This window comes from Schistocerca piceifrons, chromosome 6 (genome assembly GCF_021461385.2).
Source record: "Schistocerca piceifrons isolate TAMUIC-IGC-003096 chromosome 6, iqSchPice1.1, whole genome shotgun sequence".
Classification (NCBI taxonomy): Eukaryota; Metazoa; Arthropoda; class Insecta; order Orthoptera; family Acrididae; genus Schistocerca; species Schistocerca piceifrons.
In genome coordinates this window covers 277,825,324-277,838,708 of record NC_060143.1, presented here as the reverse complement: position 1 = coordinate 277,838,708, position 13,385 = coordinate 277,825,324, and the positions used below count along the sequence as shown (strand labels likewise).

The 13,385-nt window shown below is 42.8% G+C and overlaps 1 pseudogene; it reads right to left on the bottom strand.

Annotated features, from left to right (window-relative positions):
- Positions 1 to 12,651: 12,651 nt before the first annotated feature.
- LOC124803273 overlaps positions 12,652 to 13,385 on the bottom strand; it is a 67,452-nt pseudogene continuing 66,718 nt past the window's right edge.

The following is a 13,385-nucleotide window of genomic DNA, read 5'->3' as shown; positions in this document are numbered from 1 at the left end:
CTTTACGCTCTTTTTCGCTTCGTTCAGCTTTTCCTTATCAGCTATGATTCGACTACTCTTAAACCTATGATGAAGCTTTCTTTGTTTCCGTAGTACCTTTCGTACATGATTGTTATACCACGGTGGATCTTTCCCCTCGCTTTGGACCTTAGTCGGTACGAACTTATCTAAGGCGTACTGGACGATGTTTCTGAATTTTTTCCATTTTTGTTCCACATCCTCTTCCTCAGAAATGAACATTTGATGGTGGTCACTCAGATATTCTGCGATTTGTGCTCTATCACTCTTGTTAAGCAAATATATTTTCCTTCCTTTCTTGGCATTTCTTATTACACTTGTAGTCATTGATGCAACCACTGACTTATGATCACTGATACCCTCTTCTACATTCACGGAGTCGAAAAGTTCCGGTCTATTTGTTGCTATGAGGTCTAAAACGTTAGCTTCACGAGTTGGTTCTCTAACTATCTGCTCGAAGTAATTCTCGGACAAGGCAGTCAGGATAATGTCACAAGAGTCTCTGTCCCTGGCTCCAGTTCTGATTGTGTGACTATCCCATTCTATACCTGGTAGATTGAAGTCTCCCCCTATTACAATAGTATGATCACGAAACTTCTTCACGACGTTCTGCAGGTTCTCTCTGAGGCGCTCAACTACTACGGTTGCTGATGCAGGTGGTCTATAGAAGCATCCGACTATCATATCTGACCCACCTTTGATACTTAACTTAACCCAGATTATTTCACATTCGCATTCGCTAATAACTTCACTGGATATTATTGAATTCTTTACTGCTATAAATACTCCTCCACCATTGGCGTTTATCCTATCCTTGCGGTATATATTCCATTCTGTGTCTAGGATTTCGTTACTGTTCACTTCCGGTTTTAACCAACTTTCCATTCCTAATACTATATGCGCACTATTTCCTTCAATAAGAGATACTAATTCAGGAACCTTGCCCTGGATACTCCTGCAGTTTACCAATATTACGTTAACTTTTCCTGTTTTTGGTCTCTGAGGACGGACGTTCTTCATCAACGATGATAATGTCCTCTCTGGTAAGCCGTCAGGTATTTTATCGTTTCGCCCAAGGGGGGGTCCCTCTAACCTAAAAAACCCCCGTGTGCACGCCACACGTACTCTGCTACCCTAGTAGCTGCTTCCGGTGTGTAGTGCACGCCTGACCTGTCTAGGGGGGCCCTACAGTTCTCCACCCAATAACGGAGGTCGATGAATTTGCAACCATTATAGTCGCAGAGTCGTCTGAGCCTCTGGTTTAGACCCTCCACACGGCTCCAAACCAGAGGACCGCGATCGACTCTGGGCACTATGCTGCAGATATTAAGCTCAGCTTGCACTCCGCGTGCGATGCTGGTTGTCTTCACCAAATCAGCCAGCCGCCGGAAGGAACCAAGGATGGCCTCAGAACCCAAGCGGCAGGCGTTATTCGTTCCGACATGTGCTACTATCTGCAGCCGGTCACACCCAGTGCGTTCAATAGCTGCCGGAAGGGCCTCCTCCACATTACGGACGAGACCCCCCGGCAAGCACACCGAGTGCACACTGGCATTCTTCCCCGACCTACCCGCTATTTTCCTGAGGGGCTCCATAACCCGCCTAACGTTGGAGCTCCCTATAACTAATAGGCCCGCCCTCTGTGACTGTCGGGACCTTGCCGGAGAATCGGCCGCTGGCCCAACAGGCGAGGCATCCTGTGGTGGCTCGGAAACGATGTCATCACCACTAGGAAGCACCCCGTACCTGTTGGAAAGGGGTAAGGCAGCTGCCACGCGGCCAGATCCCACCTTCGCCTTTCGGCCAGGCACGCGCGAGCCCACCACTGTCCGCCATTCACCCTGGAGTGATGGCTGACCGGTAAGATGCTCACTGCCGGAAGACGCAGCGACATAAGGGGTTCCATGTGACTCCAAGGCCACCGAAGTAGGCATAGGTCTCACCACAGTTGCCCCAACGCCACTACGAGCCGACGCCTGCGCCTCGAGCTCGATGAGCCTAACAGACAAAGCCTCCACCTGCCCCAGAAGAGTGGCCAATTCTCCTTGCGTCCGCTCACAACAACCACAGCCCCTACACATGACTATGTTTACCCTACTCTATACGGTGACAAATTCCCAAGATAATCTTCTGATGAGCTACTCTGATAATCAAGAAACACTCACTGAAATACGAGACGCGAAAACTACGCTAGGTTTTCCCAGAAAAACTATTTAAAAGCTAAGCGCAGCAAATAAGTACAAAAACGCTTTATACAAACAGTACTCGCTGCTGCTGGTGCTCTCGCTCTGGCTGTCACAAAACAACTTCTTCCTGTCGGTTAAATTTCGCCTTTGTAGCATCTTCGTGGTGTAGCAATTTTAATGGCCAGTAGTGTACCTTCTTCTTCTTCTTCTCTTTTTTGTGCCTTTGTCCAGCATCGACGCATGGCCGGCATAGCTGTTAACAGACTTGGCATCGTTAGTTTAACAGGTGGTCGGACACCCTGTCCATTGACACCCCAGTACGTAAACCTCCAACTGTCCGCAGATCGCGTTATTGAAGGGAAAGTGACCAAATATCTCCTAAACGTTTGCGAATCGTATAACTGGTCGGGACTTGGATTCCAGCCCGGTATTCACGTAGCAGCAGATGGGAAACCGCCTAAAAACCACAACCACGCTCGCTGGACACCCAACCCCGTCGTTAATCCGCCGGGTAGGTCCGATACCGGGGCGGGCGCAACTCCCCGTCCCGGGAGTGGCGCTGTAGCACGGATCGCTATCTGGGTCGGCATCAGTTCGTCTGATATAAAGAGTAAGGATCATATTTTTTTATAAAATATCTCTTTGTCTTATAACGAGGTAAAACACATATGTAGATAAGAAGCTATATCGCTGGTGCTAAACAAGTCTCGCTGCTTGTTTTAAAAAACGCTGATTTCTCTCTCTCTCTCTCTCTTTCTCTCTCTTCTCTTGACCTTCATACTGGAAAGTCACAGAGGACTGGAGCGCAGCCTCCCGTCGGTGGAAACTTGATCTCTAACAAAGGTTACTGTGAACAGAGTCAGAATGTTCTTATCTCATTACATAAACACATGAATCAATGATTTCTTGTGTAAGTGGCTCGATAATATACTAAGTGATATAATTGAGACACGGTTGATCCATATCAGAGTTATTGCACACTGCTCCTGAATATCGGCTCCCTGTACTCGACAGCCTTACTGAAAAAAAATCTAATAATTAGTTCCTGGTCTCATTTAACCTTGAGTTACATTCTTGCGATTTGTATCTCGATGTATAAAAGGAAATGTCCTGACTGACTCCCTCATCATCACCCAGCCCAAACCACTAAGAACAGAAACTTGAAATTTGGATAAGCTATCAATTTTATACCGTAGGCGTCGTTTAAGAAGGGATTTTCGGAATTCCAACCTTAGAAGGGTGAAATAGGGATGACGGGTTCATCTGAAAAACGTCGCTATTGAGCCAATTTTGAAGCTAAACCTACGAAAATTGGTATTTAGTTTCTTGGTCAGAAATAGACAGTTACGTGTTCCATTATTTTTGGTAATTTTGACCCTATGGGGTAGAAATACTGGGTGCAAGCTTTTCTGAAAAAATATCATTGTTAAGGAAGTATTAAAGTATTTTTAGAGCTACCTCTATGGGCGTTGGTATTTGACCTCGCGGTTACAAATAAAAAAAATACGGGTTTTAGTGTTTTTGTAAATTGATACATTAAGGGGTGTAATAAGGGATGAGATTTTGTATGAAAATGTTTTATTATCAAAGCATTTTAAAGCTAAATCTATTAAAATTTAATTTTGGCTTCCTTGTTAGTGAAAAGAACGTGTTTCACTGTTTTTGGAAATTCATCCCCTATAGGGATGAAAACGGGGGATGAAAGTTTTTATGGAAATATTTCATTATGTAAGCACTTTTGAAGCTAGATCTATGAACATTTTTATTTTACTTTTCTGTTAGAAATAAAACACACGATGTCACTGTTTTTGGAAATTCAACCCCTAAGGGGGTGAAATAGGGTCAGACAGATTCACTGAGTCAGCAGTGCCCAGCCCAAACTGTTAAGGATAGAAACTTGAAGTTTGGAGAGGGTGTGAATCTTATACTGCAGGCACCGTTTAAGAAGGGATTGTCCGAAGTACTACTACTAATGGAGTGAAATACTGTAGACGATGAAAGGCTTTTCGAAAGTATGTCGTTATTAAGGGAATTTTGAGGAGAACTACGAAAACTGGTTTTGAGTTTCTCAGTCAGAAAATAAAAAATACGTGGTTCAACATTTTTGGCAGTTCAACCACTAAGGTAGTTGGGTGAAAGATTTTGTTTTTGGAAAACAAATATCTTTTAGTAATTCTACAACTGTAGCAAATTTAACGAACTTAAATTTTGTACTGTGATACGTTCCCGCTAGAGGCCGTAGCTTGCAGACGTAACTCTTCTGATTTACGATCTGTACTTTATAGGCAGTGAAAATTGTTGAATCCCACTACCTTGTTTCTGAGGCATGTCTATAGTTACCTGTTGGCTGGTATCATGAGCTCGTTTTTACTAAATAATCAACGACCTGCCTCTGTGTTACAGGATAGATGATTGTATGTCTTGTTAGCTGTGATCTTGTTAAAGATGGCTGAGTACCATGATGAAAGAAATTGCTAATATAGGTTTCTAGTGCTGGTAGCGGCAATCGCCGTCGTATGTTAGCAGAGAAGAAGGAATTATCGGAACTGCCGTCGCCTCTGCCACCGCCTCTGTCATTTTAAATGTGAACCACCTTTTTCAGTCATTTTGATAATTACTGGCAATAGCCGATGTTTGATATTTGTGACAATAAAAATTAGTAAAATGTTCTCAGATATCTTTTCTGTTAATGCTAGCGTGAGAAAATGTTGCATTCTGTCTCCACTGCTGTTCAACGCATACGTGTATAGTGAGCACAGTATGAGGGAGGTGCTTGAAGACTGGTGCAAGGGCATCGTTTTAGAAGCCAGAAAAATTAATGACCTCACGTATACAGATGACACTCTGATCTGCAACAGATGGATGTGTCACTGCTTCTGTCTGTTTTATGACTGAGATATCTACGAGGGTAATCCCGAAAGTAAGGTCTTTTATAAGTACATAGACCTGTTTATTTCTACATTGGTTTACCTCTGTTTACAGTTTGAACATTTATCTATTTTTCGACATAATCACCATTTCTGTCGATGCATTTTTGTAGACGGTGTGGTAGGTTTTGTATGCCCATGTCATACCAGCTCGCCGCCATGCTGCTCAGAAAGTTATGAACCTCTTATTTCACCTCGTCGTCGGAGTTGAATCGCTGAGACCACAATTAACGCTGACAGGTACTGTCCCCCCAAACGGGGAACTCAGAATCGGACAAGAGGAATGCTGAGCAAGGGCGTACATGTTCTCCACGATAACGCTCGTCCACACATCGCTCGGCAAACCGTTGCTGCAACAGTTTCAGTAGAACACAGTCACCCACGCACCTTATAGTCCTGACTTGGCGCCCAGTGACTATAACCTGTTCCTTAGATTAAAAGAACATTTGGCCGGAAAGAGGTTTAGCTCCGACGATGAGGTGAAAGAAGAGGTTCATAACTTTCTGAACAGCATGGTGGCGAGCTGGTATGACATGGGCATAGAAAAACTGCCACAGCGTCTACAAAAACGCATCGACAGAAATGGTGATTATGTCGAAAAATAGCTAAATGTTCAAGCTGTAAAATGATGTAAACCATTGTAGAAATAAACAGATCTATGTAATTATAAAAAAATAGGAGAACTCACTTTTGGGATTACCCTCATAAGTAAAATATTTTCTCAGGAGGTCGCGTATAAATAGTGTATTGGTGCAAAAATTTTCTGCGTAACTTGAATACCGCGACAAGAAAGAGAAAGCTCCAGTGACGACGAACGGAACAATTAATCTTTCCCAATAGTATGCTTGCAGTTAGGGAGAGTTACAAAGCAGTATGAGTTTATACGACGGTTCATCGTCGTATTTAAATGGTGGGGCCACGACATCAGGCCAGTGAGACGAATGATGGCGTCATTGTTCAGTGATAAATGACTGATCAGTTTCACAAAACACTTACGTAAAATGTACCCAAGATCGTGTAAATGATATGTAAAACATTTCAGTGGGGTTCTGACGTGTAATAATGAATAGATAACGAAGAAACAGTTACAAGATTTCTGGTCTTTGTATTGCCGAACTATCAGAATATTTTTCGTGTGGCCGCTGGAACAATAAAAATACATACGAAATGGCATTTTCAAGACATGAACAGTTAAAGGCAAAGTGCTTTGAAATAAGTTCAAAAAAAAATTAAAATAAAAGTTTTATTTATTTCATCTCAGAAACAGGATCAGATCCCCTGCTATACCCAAAGGGCAGGACAGATGGTTTAATTTGTGGAAAGGGGCCAAAATGAGTGGCTGTCAGTTGCACTCGAACATACTACTTTATTCATCTGACAAACATTAAAAGAGCAAAGAAAACATTAAAAACAGAGCAAGCCAAATATTATTTTTTTAACTTCATTCGCGGCTAAATGCGCCATTCAATCTCACACCTCAAGGGAAAAACAACTTTAATTTAAAACCGGCTGAAGGCCAATCACTTAAGACTCAAAAACAAGAATTTGAATTTTAAAAGGCAGAAGGCGTCAGCTTAAAACATTTCTCTAAATTAGGCTTAAGGCCCAAACAATCTCACGCATTAAGGCAAAACAACTTTAACTTAAAATCAGCTGAAGGTGAATAACTTAAAGCTCAGAACAGGAATTTTAAAAGACAGAAGGCCTTATCCTAAAATTTCTTTAAATCAGGCTGAAGGCCCAAACAATCTCATACCTTAAGGGTAAAACAACTTTAATTTAAAATCGGCTAGAAGCCACACATAAACAAACAACAAGGACAAATAAGAAAAGACAGCACATCAAACGGCGCTCAGAAATTTCCAAGGGTCGACCTCCAATTCAAACACTAACGCAGGCATTCGGCTCAACAATTCTCAATCCGACGGCAACCCAACCGACAGTCAGTCAATGGACCAAGCGACAAGATAACTTCCGCTCCACCCGACCAGCGCACAACAGGGAGTTCAATGAAGCAACGCAGAAGGTATCGGCGACCACAACGAATTACACATTCAGCTGTCTAACTACACGCCATGCTGGACAGCCACAACACAACGAGGAAAATACACTGCCAGAATTTACGTCAACGGCCAGGGCAGCGTAACTGGCATGTTAACGGCCACAAGGCAGAAGATTCCGCTGGTGCACTTCGATTCAAAAATAATAAAGTTAAACTCCACAGGAGGGCGGCTAGAAATTCGGCAGCCTGAAAACACACGTTTTTGCTTGCAGGAATGTCCCAACAGCCCACAACAAAATTCAAACGATACAATGTGAACAGTTAGGGCTGGCTGGTAGATTAAGTAAAGACTTAACTTTCGTGTCTTGAATTGGTGAGCCACAGACCTTGTAGCAATGGGAACAGCCCCTCACACTCTGACTGCGCGTGGACGCCACCAGCGACCCCGGCCAGACTCACACCACGGAGTCATCCTCGCTGCTCCACGACAACCGTCCAACTGCCCGCACATGGCACAGCCGGAAACTATAAGCGCGAGGCGAAAGATAGTACAAGGGTGTGATTATCGATACACGCTGCTGCTGCGACTCGCGGACAGAGAGGATAACAGCATAATCGCGATAACCGCGGGAGACTAATCACAGAATAGCAACCAAGGTTTAATGCGAAGCATAACACGAGCTAGCCCCGGCTCACAGGAATTGTTACAAACGTGTGTACAGTTCAAGCACGTATTAGAAAAAGGCGCAGTGTGTGACCACTGCCTGTGTTCGACGTCAGTGTGTAGTAACCACAGACGGCACCTGGCAGCACTAGCAGTGGAGGATATACACTGATGAGCCACGACATTATGTTCACCGACCTACTATCGATATAAAACCGTCCAGGTGACAGCAGCGTGACCTGGCGAGGAATGGCTGCTAGTCAAATATACGCACAGTGCATGTAGTTTAAGTGGATGTGCTATCCATGTGTAGAATGGGGAAGGTCCGCGATCTATTTCTGTTTGACCGAGGGCAGATTGTGATGGTCCGAAGGCTCGGCAGGAGCATTTTGGAAACTGCACGACTTGTCGGGTGTTCGAGTAGTGCTGAGGTGAGTGTCTTTGACACTCGGTGAAACCACGTCCAGACGTCACAGAGTTGGGCGGTCAGCCCTCATTACCGATGTCGGACCTCGTAGACTGGCCGACTGGTAAAGCAGGACAGGCGGCGATCTGTGGCGACTGTAATGAAGAGCAGCGTACAGGTGTGTCTGAACGCGCAGTGCGCCGAACACTCCTAACTGTGCGCCTCCGCAGCCGAGGAGCAGTGCGAGTGCCAATGTGAAGGGGACCACACCCTGCCTGTACAACCAATGTTAACTTAGGCATCTATCTGACCCATTTCTGAAAAAACTATTTGATGTAGGACCTTAATATCTTTACTGTATATTACATGACGCTAATAGAGACAACTGTACTAAAATCTACTTTATCCATTTTGTAGATTTTAAGAAATACTTTTTAAAATTTATTAACAAAAAATATTAAGTTGTTTCTGCATAAAATATTTTTTGTGAACTTCCTAATGGGGGAATATTAATGAATGTAGTACCAGAGGTGGTCTTTTATGTTATGCAGAGTCTCTGAAAATTTCATTAATTTATCTATGATAGTTTCTGATATAATGGGGCATATGTTTGTGGGAAATTTACTTTAAAGAAAAACTTTTGAAACTTGTTACTTACAGTTAATTAAAACTGTCCTGCTGCGTATGATCGCCCTTCTTTGGCCTCTAGCAGGTCTTCCAGCTTCTTTTTCACCTTCCTGGATGTTTGTCTTGCTTTCTTGGCCATATTAGATGCAGACCTGTCTGCATCCGCTATCCTCATTTTACCGCAATGTTGCAGACCTTTGATCATATTTTCACCAGGATTAATACCCAGTTTTCTCAGTACCCAACACTTCCCAATATTACTAAAACTGAATGTAATAACAACACCATGAACTCCTAGTTTCATTATCTCTCTCTATTCGTTTTGTCGGTTCCGACTCTTCGTGACCCCATGAAGCAAATCACGCCACGTCTTCCTGTCTTCCACTTTCTCCCGTAGACCTTCCAGGATGGAACACATTGCTTCTGTGATGCCATCGATCCATCTCATCCTCTGACGTCCTCTTCTTCTACTTCCTTCAATCCTCCCCTGCATTAATGTTTTCTCCAGCGAGGCATGGCTTCGCATTGTGTGTCCAAAGTAGGTGAGCTTTTGTCTTAACATTAGACCTTCCAGGGAGAAATCTAGTTTTATTTGCTCCAATATTGATCGGTTGGTTCTCTTTGCAGTCCATGGAACTCTAATAAGTTTCCTCCAACACCACAATTCGAAGAAGTCAATTCTTCGCCGTTCAGCCTATCTAATGCTCCAGCTCTCACATCCATACATCACAACTGGAAAGACCATAGCCCTCACAACACGGATCTTTTTTGCTAGTGTTATACCTCTGGACCTTATAACCTTCTCAAGGTTTGACATCGCCTGTCTACCGAGCAACAGGTGTCCCCGGATTTCATGGCTGCAGTCGCCATCCGCAGAGATCTGGGAGCCGAGATAACTGAATGTGGTCATTACCTCCATGGTTTCTCCTGCTATATCCCACTAATTGGTAGGTGTAGTTGCCATAATTTTCGGTTTCTTCACACTCAGCCTAAGACCGGCCTTTTCACTTTCGTCTTTCACCTTCAGCAAGAGTGTTCTCAATTCTTCTTCACTTTCTGCCAACAGGATCGTATCATCCGCGAACCTAAGGGTGTTTACATTTATTCCAGCTATTTTAATTCCTGTTTCTCATTCATCTAGCCCCGCATTCCTCATAACATGTTCTGCATACAGATTGAATAAGTACGGTGACAGTATGCAGCCTTGCCGGATCCCTTTCTGAATCTTTATCCATTTTGTTGTTCCATACGTAGTTCTCACCGTGGCTTCTTGGTCAAGGTATAAACTCCGTATCAGATGAATGAGGTGATCTAGTACACCCATGTTTTTCAGTTGTTGTTGTTGTTGTTGTGGTGGTCCTCAGTCCTGAGACTGGTTTGATGCAGCTCTCCATGCTATTCTATCCCGTGCAAGCTTCTTCAACTCCCAGTACTTGCTGCAACCTACATCCTTCTGAATCTGCTTAGTGTATTCATCTCTTGGTCTCCCTCTACAATTTTTAACTTCCACGCTGCCCTCCAATGCTAAATTTGTGATCCCTTGATGCCTCAGAACATGTCCTACCAACCGACCCCTTCTTCTAGTCAAGTTGTGCCACAAACTCCTCTTCTCCTCAATCCTATTCAGTACCTCCTCACTACTTATGTGATCTACCCATCTAATCTTCAGCATTCTACTGTAGCACCACATTTCGAAATCTTCTATTCTCTTCCTGTCCAAATTATTTATCGTCCATGTTTCACTTCCATACATGGCTACACTCCATACAAATACTTTCGGGAACGACTTCCTGACAGTTAAATCTATACTCGATGTTAAGAAATTTCTCTTCTTCAGAAACGCTTTCCTTGCCATTGCCAGTCTACGTTTTATATCCTCTCTACTTCGACCAGAAGCTTCTGGAGTTTCATTGTTAAAAGAAGAGTGCAATTTACAGGCCATCTATTAAGACATAAAGGACTCCTGAACACAATCATAGAGGGATATGTCGAGGGAAAAAGACCAAGAGGAAGACCACGACTGAGGTACATGGATCAAATCGTGAAAGATGTGGGATGTGACACCTATAAAGAAATGAAGAGAAAAGCTGAAAGACGCACAGAATGGAGACAAGCTGCCATTGTAGGTGTTGCAAACCAATCCTTGGATTGACCACTACAGAAGAAGAACTTCGACCATCATCAGTTATTTTGCTCCCCATACAGCAAAACTCCTCTACTACTTTAAGTGTCTCATTTCCTAATCTAATTCCCGCAGCATCACCCGACTTAATTCGACTACATTCCATTATCCTCGTTTTGATTTTGTTGATGTTCACCTTATATCCTCCTTTCAAGACACTGATCATTCCGTTCAACTGCGCTTCCAAGTCCTTTGCTGTCTCTGACAGAATTACAATGTCATCGGCGAACCTCAAAGTTTTTATTTCTTCTCCATGGATTTTAATACCTACTCCGAATTTTTCTTTTCTTTCCTTTACTGCTTGTTCAATATACAGATTGAATAACATCGGGGAGAGGCTGCAGCCCTGTCTCACTCCCTTGCCAACAACTGTTTCCCTTTCATGCCCCTCGACTCTTATAACTGCCATCTGGTTTCTGTACAAATTGTAAATACCCTTTCGCTCCCTATATTTTACCCCTGCCGCCTTTAAGAATTTGAAAGAGGGTATTCCAGTCAACATTGTCAAAAGCTTTCTGTAAGTCCACAAATGCTAGAAATGTAGGTTTGCCTTTCCTTAATCTTTCTTCTAAAATAAGTCGTAAGGTCAGTATTGCCTCACGTGTTCCAACATTTCTACGGAATCCAAACTGATCTTCCCGGAGGTCGGCTTCTACCAGTTTTTCCATTCGTCTGTAAAGAATTCGCGTTAGTATTTTGCAGCTGTGACTTATTAAACTGATAGTTCGGTAGTTTTCACATCTGTTAACACCTGCTTTCTTTGGGATTGGAATTATTATATTCTTCTTGAAGTCTGAGGGTATTTCGCCTGTGCCATAATTTGTTGTGATCGACGCAGTCAAAGGCTTTGGCGTAGTCAATAAAGCAGAGGGATTCTCTTGCTTTTTCCATAATCCACCGAATGTTAGGAATATGATCTCTAGTTCCTCTTCCTTTCCTAAATCCAGCTTGTTCTTCTGGTAGCTCTCGATCTAGATATTGACGAAGTCTATTTTGTAAGATTTTCAACATGACTTTGCTAGCATGTGAGATAAGTGCAATTGTTCGGTAATCTGAGCATTCTTTAGAACTTCCCGCCTTTGGAATGGGGATGAATACTGATCTTTTCCAGTCTTCTGGCCACTGCTGCGTGATCGATATTTTTTGACATATTGAGTGCAGCATTTTCACTGCATCCTTTCCAGTGACTTTAAACAATTCTGCTGGTATTTCATCATGTCCACTAGTCTTGTTATCAGTCATATTTTCAAGGGCCCACTGGGTTTCGCTCTCCAAAATATCTGGCTCTAGTTCTAAATTAACATTTACATCAGCAGTATGAGCCCCGTCATTATGGAGTTCTTTCTTGTATAGGTCTTCTACATATTCTTTCCTTAACATCCTCTGCTTCACTCAGATCTTTCGCGTTCCTATCTTTTGTCATTCCAATTTTTGCCTGGAATTTTCCTTTAATTTCTCTAATTTTCGTATAAAGATCTCTTGTCTTCCCCATTCCGTTACTATCTTCAACTTCCTTGCACTGTTCATTAAAGAATATATTTTTATCTCTTCTAGCTAATTTCTGAAAATCTTTATTTAATTCTAACATAGCTGATCTATCTCCCTTGATTTTTGCTTTCCTTCATTCTTCTGCAACTTGCTATGCCTCAACATATAGCCATCTAGCCTTCTTGCTGTTCCTTTTCTTGAGAATGTGTTTCTCTGCGGGCTCCTTGACAGTATTAGCTACTTCTGTCCACATCTCTTGTGAGATTTTGACCTCCAGCTCTGATACATTAAATCTGTTTTGCACCTCTACAGTGTAGTCGTTGGCTATAGAGTTAAGGTCGTATCTGCAAGTTGAGATACTTTTTGCTACATTCTGAAGTTTCAGCCGAAATTTTGCAATCAGGAGCTCATGATCTGATCCGCAGTCAGCCCCAGGTCTTGGTGTAGCTGACTGAACCACGCTCTTCCACCTCTGATTTGGTTCCGGTCTTGGCCATCTGGCGAAGTCCAGGTATATAGGCGTCGTTTCGGTAGTTGAAACAGTATATTAGTAATTATCAATTAATTTTCTTGGCAAAATTCTAGGAGTCTCTGTCCTGCTTCATTTGTTGTACCAAGACCACATTTCCCTGTTATACCTTCTACAGCTTGATTTCCCACTTTTGCATTCCAATTTCCAACTATGAAGACGATATCCTTTTTTGGTGTTGACAGTAGTAATTCTTGTAAATCTCCATTGAACTGCTCAATAATTTCCTTTTCAGCATCGGTTGCTGGCGCATAAACTTGAAGTACTGTGATGTTGAGGGGTTGACCTTGAAGTCTGATGGACATCATTCTATCATTTTTATATTTGCATCCTGTAGTGTTGGCAGAAGAGCCAAC